Raw genomic sequence first — 20192 nt, 5'->3', positions numbered from 1 at the left:
TTTTGTTGTTGATTTATATGTGGATTATGGTAATACCCAGGAGCCCTAGTTATGGAGCTTTCCACTAGGTCCTGTACAATCACAGAACAAAAAGATGGTCTCTGCCCCCGAACAGCTTCCACTCAGAGGCTTGTGTACACAGCAAAAATGACAGGTATTAGGGATTCCGGAATATTCCACAATAGCTCCCCATGTGGACGCTCTTATTCCGGAACTAGGGTGATCCACTTTAGAAACTGACTCCAGAATAAAAGCGCCTCCCATCCCCCACCCCAGGAGTTACTCCAGAATAGACTCAAATTATAAAGCTAGACAGGACCACTATGATCATCTAGTCTGACCTCCTGTATAACACAGGCCCCACAGGACTGCCCTGAATTACTGACTTGTTGAACTAGCATGGACCTTTTAGAAAAAAACATCCAGTCTGGATTTAAAAATTGCAGGTGATGAAGAACCTGCCCCAGCCCTTGGTAAATTGTTTTAATGGTTAATAACTCTCACTGGTAAAAAAATTTTTTGCCTTATTTCCAGTCTGAATTGTTGAGCTGCAGCTTTCAGCTAGACCTTTTCTGCTAGATTGAAGGGCCCAGTATCAGTTCTAGCATTTTAAAATTGACACTGTCCCTTTTTCCAGCACATCATCCTGCATAGACAAGCCCTGCACCGAAACAGGTGGACATAGCCAGACAAATGGTCAGCAGTTCTGCCAGTATAAAGGTGCCTTACACCAGTATAGCAGGTTCTCGTTCCTACATGGGAATAGCGTTACCAGGATAAGCACTTTTATAACTGCCTCCACGTTAGGGGTCATGTGAAGCGCCCAGAATAACAGGGCCCCCAGACTCAGTTGTAGCCTCTAGGCCACCACCACAATACAATTGTGCAGCACGTTGTCACATGGGAATGACGAACAAGGATCTGATATACACTATTTCAGTATTGAACAAGACAGGGCATCTGTTACAAAACAGGGTGTTCATGGAGGGAGGGGGAAAGGTTGGAGTTGAAAAGTTAAGGAATCCTGACAGGAAGAACAGGATTTAACTGAGCATCAGCTGGGGCCTTTTCTCACAGCTGTCTCATTCACGGAGCTCGGGCTGAGACGCTTTGACAGCTAGACACCGGATTGGCATCAACTGCATCAGATAAGCTGGCAGTCAGATGCAACAAGAGACAGATGCAATAATTCAAGAGACACTCTAGTAGGCACCTTGAGTCTATGTGAAAGCAGCAAGCATCCACCACTACTGCCCACTAGGCTAACGATCATGGGAGTAATACTGGGACTGCCAGACTGGATCAGACAAGAGATCCATCTCATCCTATTGTAGCAGCCAGCACAACAGGGGCCCTGATCTCAATAACAGGGTCTGTGCAGTGTCTCGCAGGATGGGGGCCCCCCATCTCAGTCAGGGGATGGGGTTCATGCCAGGTGCTGCCAAATGAAGTTCTAATCTCGGTGAGGTACTGCGCAGCACCGATCTATGAGCCCAGGCATAATCTGACTGAACTACATCTTCCATGATGCACCATGACCAGGGACTCATAAAAGACATCTCCTCCTCAAAAAGAGGGGAGAAAGTGATGCATCATGGGAGATGTAGTCTGGGCAGGGAGCAACAGTCCACAAAAGACAACAGGAGCATAAGACCCCTCCACACCCCTCTTGCTGAATCATGAGACATCACAGCACCATTCTGAACCAAAACATTTTGGGTTTAGATACTGCACTGAAAAGCAGAATTTTTCTGCAGGATTGAAAGAAAACAAGCCCTATTTTCCAATGTGTCAGCAGATCTTAATTTAATTTAATCACACCTTGAAGTCATAGTCTGGACATGCCTTAGTGACAAACGGAGCTCCTGTTTAGCATACTGGCTCAGCAATGTGAGGCCAAAGGGAGCTGAATTTCTTTCTGGCTTGTGTATGAGAATCATTTGCTAAATTCCAGCTGTAGAGGCAAATTCTGCCCGCCTGTGTTACTCTCTGATCAAAGCAGTGGTGCGTTTATCCTCAGACTAAGCACATTTGCTCTGCAGTCCTGAATAGACAAACACATACACACAAGGCCCTGCAGTGCTGGTTACTCAGGGCCTTGTCTACACTGGCAAGGTTCTGCGCAGTAAAGCAGCTTTTTGTGGTGTAACTCCTGAGGTGTACGCGCTGCCAAGCCACTTGGTGCACAGAAACTGCGCAGCTGCAGCGCTGTAAAAAAAGCACCCCGATGAGAGGCGTACAGCTTTCTGTGCTGGGGCTACAGTGCCAGTGCAGATGCCCTGGTCGATTACAGTGCTGCGACTGCTCTCCAGGAGGTGTCCCACAATGCCTGTTCTCACCTCTCTGGTCATCGGTTTGATCTCTACTGCCCTGCCCTCAGGTGACCTACTGCAAGCCCCACCCCTTAAATTCCTTGGGAATTTTGAAAGTTCCCTTCCTGTTTGCTCAGCGAGGCATGCAGTGGTCTCAGTGCATCTTTCCGGGTGACCATGCCTGCTCCACACACCAGGCGATCCCCGGCTTGGAGCAATGCCGAGATGCTGGACCTCATCGGCATTTGGGGAGAGGAGGCTGTCCAGTCTCAGCTGCGCTCAAGCTGTAGGAATTATGATACCTATGGACAAATTTCACGATACAGGCCATGATAGGGACACAATGCAGTGCAGGGCCAAAGTGAAGGAGCTGCGGAATGCCTACCACAAGGCGCAGGAAGCAAACCGCTGCTCCAGTGCTGCGCCCACAAGCTGCCAGTTCTACAAAGATCTGGACGCGATACTCAGTGGTGACCCCACCTCCACTGCAAAGGCCACTGTGGATACATCGGTGGCTCGTGTGCCAGTCAAGAGTGGACTGAGCTAGGAGGAAATCTTGGAGGTGGAGGGGGGGGCGCCCAGAGGCAGAGGACGACTTCTGAAGTCAGAGATTCATGCAGCCAGGAGCTCTTCTCTACCCCGGAGGAGGCTAGCCAGTTACAGCTGTTGGAGCTTGGTGAAACGCAAACAGGAGACATGCATACCACCACATGCCTAGTCTGAGTGATGGAACAGGGTGTTGACTAACTCCCTCACTTCACGGGAATCCGCATCACAGATCTCCAGGAAACTCTCATGGAGATACTGAGCAATCCGCTGCTGCAGGATCTTTGGCAGAGCTGCTTTGTTTCTTGCCCCGTGAAGGGTAACTTTCCTGCACCACTCTGCAGTCACTGGGGGCGGCGGGGGGTGGGGACACAACACACGACCATTGCTGCACACAGGCGAGCCACATAAGGGCCAGGGCGGAGGCCGCAGTCTTGGAGAAGATCCTCCCTTGATTCCCTGCTCACCCGCAGCAGCGAGATATCTTCCATAATGGACACAGCTTGTGGAAAATGTGAGGACAGGAATGATTATAAGGCCCTCCCCTACAGTGCTGGCTCTTCCCACGAGCCACGTGCCCAGGGTACAGTACAGTCCTGGACCACTGATCTCACCTGCCCCTGTGGTTACTCACCATTTGGGGGGGTCTTGTGGCTCTTGCCTGGGTTCAGCCAGTTAGTGACAGGTGTGTGAACAGTGGCTCTGTTTTAAATCACTGAATCAGTGGTCTGTGTGTTGCAAACAATTCTGCTTCCGTACAATTTGCATTTTGGCTTCACAGATATGATCTCGGGAGCCCAGCCTTCCTCTTTGTCATCACCAGCTGAACGGCTGTGCAGAATTAGAAAGTGGCCATGAAGAACTAAAGAGGACTTTCTGCATGGTATCATGATGCACTCCGCCGCCGAAAAACAAGAATTGAAGGAGGGGTGGGACAGCGAGAAGAGGGACCGAAAGGAGAACACGGCTCACCAGAATGAAGCCACGGAGCGGCTCTTAAACGTTATGGAGCACCAAGCGGACACGCTCCAGGCGCTGCTAGCACTGGAAACCGAGCAGCTCCGCACCCACCGTCCCCTGTGGCCACTGTCACAAAACTCTTTCCCAGGTGCTCCTCAGACAGCACCAACACAGTCTTATCAACCTCCTGGCTCCAGTCTGTCACCGCTGCATTCCACTCCTCCCCCATCATAGTCCAGCCCTGCGGACTCCCAGTACCCACTGCACTCAACACCCGTCCCTCTGCAGGTTAGCCCTGCTGAAAGTACAGTACCTGCTGCTCTGTACTCCAAAGGACAAGGTTGCATATGATAGCTGGACATACACAAATCTTTAACCATCCTGGGACCCTGCCTCCTCCTGGGACCCACAATGTCATGCACGTTGCCCAGAGTCACGGTCTTTCAGAGCAGGATGCGATTAATGGCCCTGCACACTTCCATCAATATGAATCCAACAGTCAACTTTCCCACTCCGAACTGGTTAGTGACCGATCGGTAGCAGTCGAGTAGCCAGCTTCCACGGTGCAATCACCACACGCTTCTCCAACGGCAGGGCAGCTCTCATTCTCGTGTCCTTGCACCGCAGGGCTGGGGTGAGCTCATCACGCAATCCCATGAAGGTGACTTTCCTCATCCGAAAGTTCTGCTGCCACTGCTCGTCATCCCAGACATGCATGACAATGTGATCCCACCACTCAGTGCTTGTTTCCCAAAAGCAGCGTTCCACTGTGCTCAGCCCCTCTGTGAATGCCACAAGCAATCTCGTGTCATAGCTACAACGCGTGGCGAGATCAATGTCAAACTCCTCTTGTCTTTGTAATTTAAGGAATAGCTCCACTGCCACTCGTGACGTGTAAGCGAGAGTAAACAGCATATTGGTCAACAGTGCAGGATCCATTCCTGCAGCCCGAAGATACTGGGCACGCAGTACACAAATAGTTGAAAGATGGTGCCAAATGAAGACAGAAGCACAGGGATTGCTGGGATGCGAAGCAAGGCATTACAGGGCATTGGGACAGGACCCCCTCTGCCTTCCCACAACTCTCAGTGGCAGAAGAGGAAGAGATGCTCTGTGGGATAGCTGCCCAGAATGCACCGCTCCAAATATTGATGCAGGTGCCACAAGTGTGAACACACAACAGCAGTTCCCCTTCAGCGCTCTCCGAGTGGCGATGTAATGCCAGCGATGTAACTCTGTTAGTGTAGACATACTCTTAGAGTCAAAGTCAACAAACCCTATCAACCCACATTCTCTCCGCTCTAAGGAGCTTGCTGATGAGTCTTCCTTCCATGTTGCTCAGTCTGATTTCTTGGCAACACCTCCATTGGCCCTAACTGCCCTCCCAGTGCTTTGACTCTTTCCACTATCTTCAACGCACACACACAGTCCTGCCCTTATCATGGGAGACATGTTAATTCCTTTCTCTTTTAATCTCCCTTGCATTTCGCCCTTGCAATTCTGAAACACTTCACAGCACCTCAGCAGAGCTGCTGAATAGTATTGTAACTGCAAAGGCGGCTACAGAGTAACCCCTTCTTGAAAACTAGAGAGCCCCCTCGGCAACTTTCACAGCCAGCCACTCAGTGATAAACCTGGAACAGTTGGGGAGAGCGTATCACACTAGAAACAGGACTCAGTGACCCAGGAGGTCCCTTCCAGTCCTATGTACTCCCCCGGCCCTACCTCCCAATGGCAACACAATTCAAGTGCAATAGATCTGTTCCGGAGTCAGATCCCCTGTTAGGCATCGTGGTCCAGTGGAAAGGGAATTAGCTTGGAAGCCAAAGAAGCCTGTATTCTCCTCTCAGCTCTGCTACTGCGCGACCAGCTGAGACCTGGTCTACACCTAAAACTGATAGTTAAGCAGAGCAAGATTGTTTAAGGGTGCAGTTTAGTTTTCTCTTACTGACATAACTGTTGGTATAAGCCCTAGCACAGGCACAGTGATACCAGCAAGACAATCCTTTTCTGTTAGTAACAGCTGGGTCTACGTGCCGAGCTCATAAGGGACCACTATGATCATCTCATCTGACCTTCTGCACAACACAGGACATAGGGCTTCCCTGAATTCATTTCTGTTTGAATTGGAGCTCTACAGGGATAGCTATACCAGCTAACCATGTCTAGCATAGCCAAGGCCCAAGTCGATTCACCTTTCTGCACCTATGTGCTCCTTCCATCTGTCTTCTCTATTCAGGCCTTGTCTACTCTAGGCCACCGTTGCCAGTACAACTCTCCCAGCAAATCCTAAACAGACCCAGCTTCTATTTGCAAAACAAAGTGGTTTTGCCAGTACAGATTATACCATCCCCAAGTGAAATAAGCTATGCCAGCAAAAGGACTTTTATGCCAGTATCCCTGCATATACACCAGGAATTTTGCTGGTACAGAAGGGTCATAGAAGTCATACAACACTCTCACTCTCCCTAGAAGACATCACGGGCAATTTTTCAATCAAAACTGAACTTTTCAATGTCTTTTATTCTAAAATATCTGCTCTAGCTCAACCAGGAATTAATTCAGGGCTGGCCTATGGCCTGTGCTTTAGAAGCAGTCAGACTAGTGGATCACAGTGGGCCCTCTGGCCTTAGAATCTATTAATCTAGGACATTACTATACCAGCAAAAGTTTCTAGTGTAGATCTCGCCTGAGGTTTTAAGCTTCATAGATGCATCCACGCTAAGAAAAAAGAAATGCTCTGACCACATTAGCAAAAGATGTGGTGAAATCCTCGTGAAGAGAAGGCAGTTTGTAGCTTCCACACGTTAGCTGAACAAGGTAAACGTTGGTGGGGCGCCTAAGGTTTTGCCTCATGTTTGCCTCCACACTAACAGGGAAGTGATTTCACCTCTATATACAGCACTGGGGAGACTGATACTGGACTACTGCATCCAGTTCTGGTGTCCTTGTGGGAGGTTAGAGAAAAATGGGAGAGGGTGCAGAGAAGAGCCATAAAAATGATCCAAGGGCTGGAAAAAATGCCTTACAGTGAGAGACATCAGAGACTTTAAGGCCAGAGGGGACCATTATATCATCTAGCCTGACCTCCAGTATATTACTGACCCTTAAATTTCACCCAGCTACCCCTGTTTTGAGCCCAGTGACTTAAGAAGTTCAATCTGTTCAGCTTAATAAAAAAAAAAGAGATCAAGAGGTGACTTGATCCCAGTACATAAGAACCGTTGCAGGAAGAAAATAAAAGGTTTTTCAGTCTAGTGAAGAAAGGCAGAGCAAGAACTGTTGGCTAGAAGCTAAAGCCAGACACACACAAAATTAGGCAGAAATATTTTTTTTTTAAAATAACAAGGGCTATCAACCACAGGAACACACTCCCAAGGGAAGTGGTGGATTCCGCCCTAAGCCAGATCCACACACAAAAAATCCGCAAGACCTGAAAAAAAATCCAATGAAAAAGTATGTCTCGAATCTCTTGATGTCTGCGAATCCAGACTGGCTGCCTTTCTGGAAGATGCATTAGTCAAACATGTTATTGCACTCAATATAAGGGTAAATAGGTGACAGTCTCCAGGCAGTGATATAAATGGAGGGCAGAGTGGCTTCTGGCCTTACAAATCTATGAATCTTTTTTTCCTACAGAAGACAAGGCTTTAGTGAAGTTAGCTGGTTGTGCTGTAGCACAGACACTAAAACTCAACCTGATGGCGTTCTCCTGCATTTGCACCTGCATCTCTTATGCTCAAGGTTAAGAACAAACATGGGCAGCCTGGGTGAAATATGTGGCATGCATCCATACTAGTCCTAGTAACTCCCTAGTTACCTTGACCTGCTAACACACATGAAAACTACAAACCTCGTTAGTTAACAAGTAAGAACATACCTCTTTGCCTAGTGAACTGCCTGCAAAGCATTCAGTCTGAGCGTTCTCACAATTCACCTTGGGGGAGGTTAGAGAAAAATGTAAACCGGAATGTTTGCTTTGGAGTTCTTGAGATTGATAATCTGACCACTCGAATCATGTGAAACAAAGGGGATCGAGGGGAGGAAACAAGATTGTCTTGAGCTGCCAGGAACTTGTGTGAAATCCAAAGAATTCAAAACATTTTGTAAGTAGTTCCTCTCTCCATGCTTGCAAAAGCATTGTTGTCCTTTGTGGAAGGAGATGCACTTTGGGGGGCGGGAAAATACATACAGACTACATTTTTGAAGTGCACAGTCAGAAAAATGACAATACAATGGTCAAAGAACTGTTTCTTTCACAGCCATGCTTAGTGTTTCTTCAAGTCCTAACTTCTGCCTGTAATCATGAAATCCAAGACCAACATTTTCACAGATTTTTTAAGGCCAGAAGGACTCATCCCGAATCCCAAATCATCTAATCTGACTTCCTACATAGCATACACCAGAGAATCTCATCCAGTAACGGCATCAAGCTCCTAACTTCTGTTTGAGTTACAGTGAGTTCCTTGGGAAAAGGACTGTCTTTCTGTTCTGTGTTTGTATAGTGTACACTAGGGCTCCCTGCTCCAGGACTGAGGCTTCCAGGTGCTACTCCAATCTTAATAATAATCTCATGGAAAGATATGTAGTCTTGATTTACAGACTCCAAGGGACACCCCATCCCTAGGTCTGTTGTTCCAATGGTTAACATCTCTCCCAGTTAAAAACACGTGGCTAATGTCTCATGTGCATTTGTCCAGCTTCAGCTTCTAACCATTCAATCTTGTTCTGCTTTCCCCCCTCCTCCTTACAGACTAAAGAGCCCTCTATTGTCACAAGCCTTCTCCCTACACAAGTGCTTCTAGACAATGGGCAAGTCACCTCCTAGCCTTCTCTTGGATAAAATAAATAGATTGAGCTTCCTAAGTCTCTCGCTATAAAAGTGGAGCACAAATCATTTTGTCAGCTTTGGAAAATGTGCTACTAGCGTGAGGGAATAAGAATTTTCTGTAATGTTTTGTATGAATGCTGTGTGCACCTCAGTGTCCCCTATATGCTGCACTATTTGCATACCCCTGGGAAAACCCGTAGAGGGTGCACCAGAGGGGGTGGAAACAGGCTGTTTACTCTCGGGCAGGGTACCGCACAGGTGTGGCTGACACCTAGCTGTCTTGAGTTTGAGGCCCCATCTCATGAAGACAACAGCAAAGCCAACCCCCCAGCACATTTTCTACCTAGCAACTAATATGTCCATGGATGTTCCACCCTCCGCAGGAAGCCAGCTTCGTTTGACCAGCTGGACAATAAAGGACTGAGGAAGGGGCAACCTGGACAAATGGGGACAGAACGGGAGTCAAGAGGAGGATACATTGCTTAGCTAGGGCTCTGGGCTAAACCAGATGGACCGTGCTGTAAGTTCCTTCTCTCTAGGCTAACCAAGGATCCTCTGTGCTGTGTTCCAAGTGAAGTAATAAACCCTTCTGTTGTGGCAATGCTGTGTAAATGTAGGGTGACCAGATGCCCCAACTGTATAGACACAGTCCCAATATTTGGGACTTTTTTCTTATATAGGAACCGATTACTCCCCACCTCGTCCCGATTTTTCACATTTGCTGTCTGGTCACCCTAGATCACCGCAGATGCCGACGGAGGTGCATTGCTCCCTGAGATTGTACAAGTCTCCCTCCAGGGCAGGGCCACCCAGAGGGGGAGGCGAGTGGGGCAATTTGCCCCAGGCCCCCAGGGACCCCCACAAGAATATAGTATTCTATAGTATTGCAACTTTTTTTATGGAAGGGGCCCCTGAAATTGCTTTGCCCCAGGCCTCCTGAATCCTCTGGGTGGCCCTGCTCCAGGGTCTGCCTCAGTGGGACTCCCTGACCAGAGCTCTCAGTGGGAAGCAGGAGTGCTGAAGGAAGAGTGAGACCCCTAGGGGATCTGTTTCACTGAAGAGCTCCCCCCCCAGAGGCTGTTCTAAAGCTGGGGTCCTAGCAGTGAGCCTGTGGATCCATAACAACTAGTAATTTAGGGCCTGAGTTGAGACACTTCAGAAAGTGCTAACTGCAACTGCCTGCTGTGCCCGTTCTCAAACCAGAGACAAATACATTTTTTTTTAAACCTCATGGTTTTTAAGGCAATTGTGATTTTTTTGGTGCCAGACTCATGATTTGTTTAATCTTTGGAGTTGGCAGTACTGCGTCTTGGGGCTTTTCTAGATGGGGAAATTGACTGGAACAGCTATAGACCTTTAAATTCACACCCTACCTCATTCCAAAATAACTTCCCTGTGTAGCCCTTGTACTTGGACCGTAAGCTCTCTGGGGTCAGGACTGTCCCTGTGTTGTGTGTGTGCACAGTGGTGCCTTGAGCAATGACTGGAGTTCGTAGGCGCTACCCCAATACAAATACATAATACTTAATCGTTCTGGGTAGCTGAGCATTGTGGGATAGGTACCCAGAGGTCACTGCATTTCAGGATAGCACAGAAATATGGCAAAACTTAAGATGATTCACTCTTCGGTACTTACACAGCCCTCTACAAGAGCAGTTGAGTACCTGGCAATCTTCACTGCATTTACCCTCCCACCACTGGAAGGTACGATTATCCACATTTTACAGACAAGGATCTAAGGCACAGAGAGGTTAAAGCCCAGATCCTCAAAGCTCTTTAGGCACCTAAATCCATCTGAGGGGCTGGATCTAAGTGATTTGCCAAAGGAGGCATAGGAAGCCTGTAGCAAAGTGAGGACTTCAACCCAGGTCTCCCAACTGTGGGCTAGTACACTAACCACTGGGACACTCTTCCACCATTCAGCTGGGCCAGTGCAGTTGAAGCAAACTGCTTTGTGCTCCAAAATGGTTCAGCTCTCCAGATCAGAGAAGATTTAAAAAGGGAGATTGCAGCACCAAGAAAAGCCAGCAAGGTTCAGTTTCTGAGTGGAATTTGGAATGCTGGCAGGGCTTAACTTGCAAAGAAACAGCACGGCAGTAGAAACCACGCAGCCTGAGTGTCACAGCCCAGGTCAGCTAACTCGGTCTTGGGCTTCAAGGCTATAAAATTGCAGTGTAGACACTCAGGCTGGAGTCCAGGCCCTCAGACCACAGCCTGAGCCCAAACGTCTATGCTGCAATTTTACAGCCCTGCAGACTGAGCCCAAGTCAGCTGACCTGGGCCCGCCACGACCATGCTGTGGGTCTTCTATCACAGCATGGACGTACAATGTGGAGAGAGATGATAAATACACAACCCTGCACTACCAAGATTTGCAAAAGACCTTCTGTGACCCAGAGGGACAGGCCCTGCCAGGGACCTGAGGGACTCTGGAACTGCCAGGGTTCCCATGTGGAAGATGGGTGGCACCTACTAAGCTAGGCCTGCATATAAACTGTTTATTGTTTTCAAGTTCTGTTTTCTCCAGAAGGCTTTGGTTCTGAATAAACAGTGCTTTGCTTTGGGAAGGTTGGCTGGTCAGCCCTGTCACTGCCCGTGGCAGAACAGGACTGCAGGCGCTCAGACCACAGTGTATTGCAGTAGTCTGCAGCCGAAGTGCCCGGTTTGGAGGGAGAGAATCACACCCTAAGAAAGGTGACAGCTAGAGGCCTGAGGCCTAAGTGTGGTGCCTTCAAGGAGGACAGAGGTGCAGTTACCTCAGGAACTGTGACTCCTCCACTAGCCACTAACTAGGCTGCCAGATTATATCCCCTTGTCCCCACCAAACCGTTACTGACACACTGGCAGGGCCAATTGGGAAAGAAAGCCTGTTAAAAAGAGGCAGATCTATTCAAACTGCACCAAAGTTAAGACAGCTGCAGAAAGAGTCCCTATTAAGTCATCAAGGCTCATTGAATAGAAACTGGCTTATTAAGTAGATTTGCTCCAGTGGAAAACCAGGCTGCTCTGAATGCTCCTTTTAAGCAGGGGAAAAGAAACATCTAGTCTTGACCTTTACTGATTAGAGTTAAACTAATCATACAGGGCTCCTATTAAATTCCAGCTGCCAGCTCCATGCATGGACAATTCAGGCCAAATAGCAGCAAAAATGGGCAAGTGATTTTCAAAAATCAAATCTAGCAGAAATGGAAGAAGGTCTAGAGCAGGGTAATGACCATCATTAGAAGCAGGAAATATGAATATGAGGAGATATTGCAAGAGATTAGGGTTTGATGTATGAAAGCAGGCTATGAGAGAGGTATATAAAATAATGAATAGCGTATCTATCTAATGAACTTAGATGGTCCTCACTGAGTACCTCATGATCTTTTAATGGCGTTAGCCAACACCAGCAGCTATGAAGTGTGCAACCTTCCATGGGTGTTCCCTTAGCCTCACAGATGTGTTCTGAGGCTAAGGGAACACTAACGGAAGGTTGTACACTTCATAGCTGGCGTTGGGCAAGTCCACTGCATCCACCAGGGCTCCTTGCATCCCTCCATTCCCACCTTCAGCTCCCTGGGTGACATCTTCCCTTTCTTCCCTAGGTCAGGGACTCCTCACAACTTCCCCCCCTCCAATAGCCCCCCTGTCCCCCACCAGGGGTTCTCTATCTTGCCCCATTCCCTCCCATATCCAGTCTCCTCCCCTCCACCAAGGGCTCTGAGTGCCCTTCATTCCTCATCCCTCCATACCAGGGTGCCCCATTTCCCGCACCTTGTCAGAGGCTGTGCACACACCCCCTACAATCAGCTTGATGGCATTTCTGTCTGCCAAACAGAGCCGCCCAGATGGGGGGCGCAAGTGGGGCAATTTGCCCCAGGACCCACAGGGACCCGCAAGCCCTGGCCGAGAATCTCTTCCCACAGGGACCCACGAGCCCTGGCCGAGAATCTCTTCCCTGGCTAGAGGCATCTTTTTACTCACCCGGCAGCAGTCTGGGTCTTTGACGGCACTTCGGCAGCGGGTCCTTCACTTGCTCCGGGTCTTCGGCAGCGGGTCCTTCAGTGCTGTCGAAGACATGGAGCGAGTGAAGGACCCGCCATCGTCGCCACTGAAGACTTGGAGCGCCGCCCGGTCAGTACAGGTGCCACAGCGAGTGACGCCTTTTTCTTATGTCCACTCCCCTGCTTTTCCCCAGGCCACCTGAATCCTCTGGGCGGCCCTGCTGCCAAATGGAGAAACGGAGCACAGAGAGACTAATGACTTTCCCCGAGTCACACAGGAAGGTCTTTGGCAGAGCATGGAACTGAACCCAGGCCTCCCAAGTCCCAGGCTAGAGCACTAATTGGACCATCCTTCCTGTCCTGTAGAAGACTGTATTTCAGTGTGCCAGAACTCAGGGAAAACCAATTAAATTGGAAGAGGTAACATTTAAAAATAGACCAAAAAACCCCACTTATAATTTTAGCCTGTGGAAGTCCCTGAGCTTGGATGCTGAGACCAATAAATTAACAGGATCCAGAAGCACATTACACAACAATGTGACTATTGAGCCACATGGCAATAAGAGGGAGACGTTCTGCACATCATCACCTGGAATGCCGGGTTTAGCTGTGGTTTTACCCCCAGCTCAAAAAGCAATATTGCCATCTTAGAACTGAACACCGCAAAGGCCATTAAAGATCCCATCCCGCTGTGGAAGATGCTCACTTTACTGGGGAGCTGTTTCATGAGAGGGATGGTCTAGTGAGTCACCCCTCCTCGCCTCTTTCCCCTTCTCTATAGTTATAAACATAAGCTACTTGTCTTCCCTTTCAAGGCTCTTCACAGCCATTCCTGACCTACCCATCATCTTTCATTCACCATTAAGATATCGATGCCCGCATGCCATCAGCCCATGGTGCCAGCCTCCGCTGCCCACTTGTTACATTTGGAAACAAACCCCTTGGTGTATTTTCCAATGCTGCCCCTCCTGCTTGAGGATCGCTTGATGATTCCCTGTTCTGTTCATTCCCTCTGGGACACCTGGCATTGGCCAGTGTCGGAAGACAGGACACTGGGCTAGATGGACCTTTGGCTTGAGATCACTGCCTACTGTGCTGATTTCTTAGACTCCCGTCTGTCTGTCTGTCTCCATCTGTTCTCTCTTGGCTTATACTTAGACTGGAAGCTCTTTGGGGCAGGGACCATCGTTGCCCTGTGGTTGTACTGCACCTAGCACAGTGGGGTCCTGGTCTATGACTAGAGCTCCTAGGTGCTATGGGAATACAAATAATAATAAATGCCGATGAACATTGGAGAGATCACAGCACGGCTGGGTAAGCTAATCAAAGCAAGTGCCCTTTAATAAAGAGACAGGATCCCCTAGATTCCAGGGCTGTTACCCTCGCTGCAGATGGTTAGACGGTTCCCCCCTGGACTGGTGAGCTGTGTGCACTCAACAGCTCTGGGGTCATTAGAAGTTCTATTTAAATGCCACTGGCAGATGCTCAAGAATGACTGAAGCTGGCAGCAAATGCACAGATCCAAACGCTATGGAGAAAATCCCAGGTATTAAAAGGCTCTTTTATCTAGTACAGAGGGAGGACAAGGACCAATGGGTGGAAGTTAAAAGCCAAACATATTCAAATGAGAAACAAAGCACAAAGTTTTAACAGAGCAGGGGATTAAACAATGGAACAATCTCCAAGGGGAAGTGGTGGATTCTTCATCTCTTGAGGTCTTAGAGGTTTTTCTGGAAGATATTTAGTCAAACGTAAGTGACTGGGCTCAACCCAGGATAACTGGGTGAAATTTTCTGGCTTGTGCCCTACAGATAAATTATTATTTATATTACTGTTGTGCCTAGGAGTCCTGGTCATGGGCAGGACCCTATTGTGCTAGGCACTGCAAAACAGAGCAAAAAATGATCTAATGGTCCCTTCTGCCCTTAAAGTCTATGAGGGAGCAGAAAAAAGTCTAGATGACCTAAATGGAGAGAGAAAGGGAACTCCCTCTGATCTGAATCACTCTACAGCTCTTTTATCTTTAGGTTCTGTGCAACAAAGAATATGTGAGTTTTGTCATAGACGCAGATTTCAAATAACTGCCTTTATTAACTAGGCCTAGCTACTTATATACACAGCTGCTGCATTACGTTCTGGTGGCTTCTACAGTAGAGGACAGGGAGGCCAACTAGCAGGGTCCTGATCTATTTAAAGGGTATTACTCAAATCCTAGACACCACCCTGTCCCTTTCTAACCAAGCCCAGGGTGGATGATCTGTCTTTGAGAAGTGCCCATAGGACACTATATCTGCACAGATTTTTTTTTTAAAAACCCAATTCTGCATGCACGCGATCTATTAAAGATCACGTCTATCCAAGCTCTAACTTAAGCCATGTAGCAATCTGTTAGGCAAAAAAATAAAAAAGAGCCTAAACAATCATCATGTGTTCCCTTTCAAAATCAGGCCAGCCACAGGAGTCGAGACTGCCACCTTGGCACACTGTCAGCTGGCACGACCCATGAGAACCAACACAGCACCTCCCTCTCTAACCTTGCACAAAACCCTGCTCAAACGGAGCACTGTGGGGTTCTGCTACAGTGTTTTGCTATCAGTGAAATCTGCATCCTCGTCCCTAGCAGAGGCATCACTACTTGGGGTGGAAGGTTTTTCATTTTGAAAGCATCTTTATTTGGGGAGGAGGTGGACAGAGATTTTACTCCAAAATGAGTTCGTTAAAGTTGTTTTGGTTTTTTTTTATTAGCACCATGGCAGCAGCTAGAGACCTGACTGACTTCAGGGCCTGCATTTTGCTAGATTCTGTGCAGTCCCTGACTCGGGGGGGCGTGCGGGGGGGCTTGCACTGGGCGCTGCTGAGACACAGCAAGAGTGAATCGTTGTGTACAAATACACACTAGTTTAAGTCAATTTAGTTAACCCTTTACAGGATGCATGCAGACACTTCAAATCGATTGAGACTCAGCTTGTATTGATCTGGCTTAATTTAGTAAGGAAATAATTTTTGCTAAAAATCCACATCAAGCAGGTTTAAATCAAAGGATGAGTTTTCTATGTGTTTACTGCATAGGTTTTTAAACCAATATGTATTAAACCAAAGTAACTTTATGTGATCAGGCTCCTATCTGTATCCAAGAGAATTTTCAGTCTTAACTAAGACAGGGGTGGGCAAACTTTTAGACCTGAGGGCCACAGCGGGGTTGCGCAACTGTATGGAGGGTAGCGTGGGGTGGGGTGGGGTGGGGAAGGTTGTGTCTTCCCAAACAGCCTGGCCCCTGCCCCCTATCCGCCCCCTCCTACTTCCCGCCCCAACTGCCCCCCTCTGAACCCCTCATCCATACAACACCTCCTGCCCCCTGACTGCCTCAACCCCTATTCACATCCCTGCCCTGACAGGCCCCCCTGGACTCCCACGCCTATCCAGCTGCTCCCTGTCCCCTGACTGCCTCCTAGGACTCCATGCCCCTTATCCCAACCTGCCCCCCCTCCCCTCTCCCCGCCCCCTCACCATGCCACTCAGAACACCAGGACTGGCAGCCACGCTGCCTAGCCAGAGCCAGCCATGCCGCTGTGCAGTTTAGAGCACCAGGGCAGGCTGGCGGCTCTTGCAGCCACGCTACCCGGCAGGAGCTCGCAGCCCCACCACCCAGAGTGCTGGCAGCATGGCAAGCTGAGGCTATGAGGGAGGGGGGACAACAGAGGAGGGAGGGGGCTGGGAGCTCAGGGGCCGGGAGGTCAGGGGCCAGGCAGGATGGTCCCATGGGCCGGATGTGGCCCGCAGGCTGTAGTTTGCCCTGGTCTGAGATCTAAGGCAACATATTTCCGGTGGAGACAGGGAAATATTAATGCCATTGGACAAGGAAGACCTCATCTGGAATATTGTGTGCAATTCTGGTCATCAAAGATGAACCCAAATTGATTCAGGTTCAGACAGGGCTGGCTCCAGGCACCAGCGAAGGAAGCAGGTGCTTGGGGTGGCCAATGGAAAGGGGTGGCATGTCCGGGTCTTCGGCAGCAATTCAGCAGCGGGTCCCTCAGTCGCTCTCGGAGTGAAGGACCTGCCACCAAATTGCTGCCGAAGGATGAAGCAGAGCGGTAGAGCTGCCACCGAAGTCCCACGGATCACAGCTTTCTCTCTTTTTTTTCTGTCCCCGCTTCACCACTTAGGTCGGCAAAAAAGCTGGAGCTGGTCCTGGGTGCAGAAAAGGGCTCCTAGGCTAATCAGGGAATGGTGCACCCATCTTATGAGAGGAGACTGAAGGAGCTGGGTTGTTTAGCCTGAGCAGATGAAGGCTGAGGGGGATCTGGGTGCTCTCTCTAATACATTGGAGGGTTAACCCCAGGATGGGAGAAGAGCCATTGAAGCAAAAGGACAATGCTGGCACGAGAACCATTGGGGATAAACTGTCCAGGAATCAATAAAGGCTGAAAATGAGAAGAAGGTTTCTACCTATCAGGAGAAGGAAGTTCTGGAACAGCCTCCCAGGAGGAGGAATGGGGAGCAAACAACCCAGCTAGCTACCAGTGAGGGTAATTAATCAGCAGAACAACAGACCAAGGATTGTGGTGGGTTCTCCATCACTGGAGGTTTTTAAATCAAGACTGAATTTTTGAAACAGATCTGCTCTAGTTCAACCAGGAATCAATTCAGGGCAGTCCCTGTGGCTTATGATATACTTCAGATCAGACTAGATCAGTGGTTCTCAGCCTAGTTAGCCACTGTGGGCCACATTCAATACTACCTGCATGGCCCTGAGGAGGTCACATGAGCTGCAGCTCTGTGCAGATTGGGCTGCAAGTGGCCCACAGGCTATAGGTTGAGAACCACTGGACTAGATGATCACAGTAGGCCCATCTGACCTGAGAATCTATTAATCCAGTTTTAAGATAAATTTATGTATCGTCCCATTCAATGGGGTTGCTTGCAATAGCAGGGAACTAGAACTCAATGACCCAGGAGGTTGCTTCCAGTCCTATGTTCCTGTCTTGTTTACACAGACAAGCTGTCCCACTTTAACTCTGCTGGAGCACAACCCTGCTAGTGTGGATGCAGTTATATTGCTATAGAAGTGCTTGTATGGTATAGCTGTGCCTACATGGGACACAGAACAAGCAATATCAATGCCAGGCACCTTTATGCCGGGTACTAAAGGTTCTTTAGCCTGGAAGAGGCAGGCAGAAGAGACAGTTACCTTTTTTCATAACGTGCTCTTCGAGATGGGTTGCTCACGTCCATTCCATGTTAGGTATGGGTGCTTGCCACATGCATCGGTGCCAGAAGTTTTTCCCTCAGAGCTATCCATAGAGGACCTGCTCTGGCACCCTCTGGAGTGGCACGGCACACGAATGCTACGGTATAAGGGGCGCTGCCGGCTCCCCTTCCCCAGTTCCTTCTTGCCGGAAACTCTGACTGTGGGGAAGGAGGGCAGGTCATGGAATGGACATGAGCAACTCATCTCAAAGAACACCAGTTACGAAAAAAGTAATTGTCTTTTCTTCTTCTTCGAGTGCTTGCTTGAGTCATTGTAGGTGACTCCCAAAGCAGTACCACTGGAGGCGGGTAGGAGTTCACGGACGTGTTAATTGCAACACAGCTCTGTCAAATCCAGCATCATCTCTTGCTTGCTGAATGACGCGTAGTGCGTCGCGGACGTGTGTACCAAAGACCACATTGCAGCCCTGCAGATGCCCTGGATAGGGACATGCGCTGGGAAGGCCGCCAACAACACTTGAGTCCTAGTCAAGTGGGCCTTCACTATAGGCGGTGGCTCTGCCTGAGTCATCTCATAACAGGTCCGGATGCAGGTGGTGATCCAATCTGAGATCCTCTGCGAGGATACTGGGACACCCTTCATCATGTCCGCTGTCATGATAAATAGCTGGGTTGACCTGTGAAAGGGCCTGGTGCGCTCCAGGTAGAACCCTAGGGTGTGCTGGACATCTAAAGTGTGCAGCTACCTCTCCTCATTGGTCGAGTGTGGCTTCCAGCAGAACACGGTGAGGAAAATATCCAGGCTGACATGAAAAGGGTACACCACCTTAAGCAGGAAAGCCAGATGAGGTCACAGCTGGACCTTGTCCTTGTAGAATACCGTATAAGGAGGCTCTGAAGTGAGGGCCTTAATCTTGGACACGTGCTTCGCTGAGGTAATAGCTACAAGGAAAGCAACTTTCCACGACAGATGGGAAATGGAACAAGAAGCCATAGATTCAAAGGACGGGCCCATGAGCCTAGAGAGGACCAGGCTGAGGTCCCATTGGGGAACTGGGTCCTGGACCGGCAGGAAGAGAACACCGATTTGCCCTGGACACTCGAGTGGAAGGCCGATATGGCTGCCAAGTGCACCTTGATGGAAGAAAGAGCAAGACCTTGGTGCTTTAGGTGGAGCAGGTAATCCAGGATGGGCTGCAGAGATGACCAGATCGGGGAGATGCTACGCTCTGACACCTAGCAGGAGAAACACTTCCACTTTGCCAGGTAAGTCGCTCTGATGGAGGGCCCTCTGCTTTCCAGGAGAACCTGCTGTACCTGACTAGAGCAGGCCTGTTCCTCTGTGTTCGGCCACACAGCAGCCAAGCCATGAGGTGAAGAGAGGGAAGGTTCAGGGGCAGAAGACAACTGTGGTCCTGCGAGACTAGGTCTGAGCGGCTAGACGGTGGCCATGAGGCAGCCACGGCCAGATCCATGAGCATGCCAAACCAGTACTGGCAAGGCCACACTGGGGCGATCACAATGACTTGCGCTTTGTCCCTTTTGATTTTCGATAGGACCCTGCTGATCAGCGGAATAAGTGGGAATGCGTACATCAGACCCCTCGCCCATGACAGGAGAAAGGCATCAGAGTGGGCGCCCCGCCGAGGCCTGGGTGAGAGCAGAACTGATGATACTTTCTGTTCTCTCTGGTGGCAAACAGGTCCACTCAGGGAGCTTCCCACTTCTGAAGAGCACCTGGACAACCTCCAAGTGGAATGACCACTTGTGGGGAGAGAAAAAGGACCCGCCGAGGTGATCCACCAGCGTGTTCCAGATGCCGGGGAGATGCAAAGCTTTCAGGTGGGTCGGGTGCTGGATGCAAAAGTCCCACAGGCAAAGTGCCTCCTGACAGAGCGCCAATGAGCATGCTCCCCCTTGCCTGTTGACACAGAACATAGAGGCCAGTTTTTCCGTCAACACTTGCACTACTCAACTGGATAACTGTGGTAGGAAGACACCACAGGCTAGGCAAACAGCTCTGAGTTCCCTGATGTTTAAATGTAATGCCAACTCCTCTGGAGACCATGTCCCCTGGGTCCATAGCACACCGAAATGTGCTCCCGGACTGAGGTACTTCACAAACACAGAATACAAAGATAGTCCCTGCCCCACAGGGGCAAGGCCTCATGGGATCTTTGTGGAGAAAAATCCACATGATCAAGCCCCCAGAGAGTGAAATATCCTCCAGCTACATATACATACTTGGGATTTCTGATGCCCAATTCCTATTAATTTTAAACAGGAACTGGGTTTCCGAATTCTTCTGGCAGCTTTTGAAGAGATCAGCCGTGTGTGTGTTAGGAT

General features: G+C 49.3%; 1 protein-coding gene across 3 annotated transcripts in view; it reads right to left on the bottom strand.

Moving 5' to 3' along the window:
- Positions 1–20192, bottom strand: part of PC (pyruvate carboxylase) — a 239134-nt gene that overhangs the window by 199799 nt on the left and 19143 nt on the right. For 2 of the 3 annotated variants that reach the window (XM_030568620.1, XM_030568617.1), the window contains exon 2: positions 7699–7755. The exons of the other annotated variant lie outside the window; for it this stretch is intronic. The gene's annotated coding sequence lies outside the window, so the exon portion shown is untranslated. The remainder of the gene's footprint in view (positions 1–7698; positions 7756–20192) is intronic. 3 annotated transcript variants of the gene reach the window in all.

The sequence above is a fragment of the Gopherus evgoodei genome, chromosome 7 (assembly GCF_007399415.2).
Source record: "Gopherus evgoodei ecotype Sinaloan lineage chromosome 7, rGopEvg1_v1.p, whole genome shotgun sequence".
Classification (NCBI taxonomy): domain Eukaryota; kingdom Metazoa; phylum Chordata; order Testudines; family Testudinidae; genus Gopherus; species Gopherus evgoodei.
This window is presented reverse-complemented; position numbering and strand designations above follow the sequence as displayed.